The sequence below is a fragment of the Myotis davidii genome, unplaced genomic scaffold (assembly GCF_000327345.1).
Source record: "Myotis davidii unplaced genomic scaffold, ASM32734v1 scaffold399, whole genome shotgun sequence".
Classification (NCBI taxonomy): Eukaryota; Metazoa; Chordata; class Mammalia; order Chiroptera; family Vespertilionidae; genus Myotis; species Myotis davidii.
This window is the reverse complement of record NW_006292094.1, coordinates 5,564,232-5,564,934: the sequence shown is the minus strand read 5'-3', so window position 1 is coordinate 5,564,934 and position 703 is coordinate 5,564,232. Positions and strand designations below refer to the sequence as shown.

The window sequence follows — 703 nt, the reverse complement described above, 5'->3', positions numbered from 1 at the left end:
CTCCGCGTGGTCTCCTGCCGTAGCCGGGTCGCGGGGGAGGTGGTGCTGGGGGATGACTCGGCCGTGGCAGCCCGGGCCTCAGTGGCATTCTGACCCACGCTGACGGTTTATGCCAGTGGTTCTCAACCTGTGGGTCGCGACCCCTTTGGGGGTCGAACGACCCTTTCACAGGGGTCGCCCAAGACCATCAGAAAACACATATATAATTACATATTGTTTTGTGATTAATCACTATGCTTTAATGATGTTCACTTTGTAACAATGAAAACATATCCTGCATATCAGATATTTACATGACGATTCATAACAGTAGCAACATTACAGTGATGAAGTAGCAACAAAAATAACTTTATGGGTGGGGGGCACCACAACATGAGGAGCTGTATTAAAGGGTCGCGGCGTCGGGAAGGTTGAGAACCACTGGTTTATGCGGAGATGAATGGTGTGTAAGGAATCGACAGCTGACAGGCTCCCGTGTGCCCAGGGCCGGGGCTGACCGTCACTGTGGGCGTGTGAGTTAGAGGAACGTCAGGCGCGGATGGCAGGCTCCTTCGGCGCGGAGACCTGTGATTGCCCGTGAAGTCAGACTCGGTGCGGGCAGCTCCCCCCGGGCTCGGGGTGAGGGAGTGACAGGCCCTGGGGTGTGCTGGGTGGCCCGTCTCACCCAGGAGCCTGGACCTGTGGGTCAGGAGGTTGTCTGGGA

The 703-nt window shown here is 56.2% G+C and overlaps 1 protein-coding gene across 1 annotated transcript in view; it reads left to right on the top strand.

Annotated features, from left to right (window-relative positions):
• Positions 1–703, top strand: part of SDK1 (sidekick cell adhesion molecule 1) — a 455,450-nt gene that overhangs the window by 409,747 nt on the left and 45,000 nt on the right. The window lies entirely within an intron of this gene.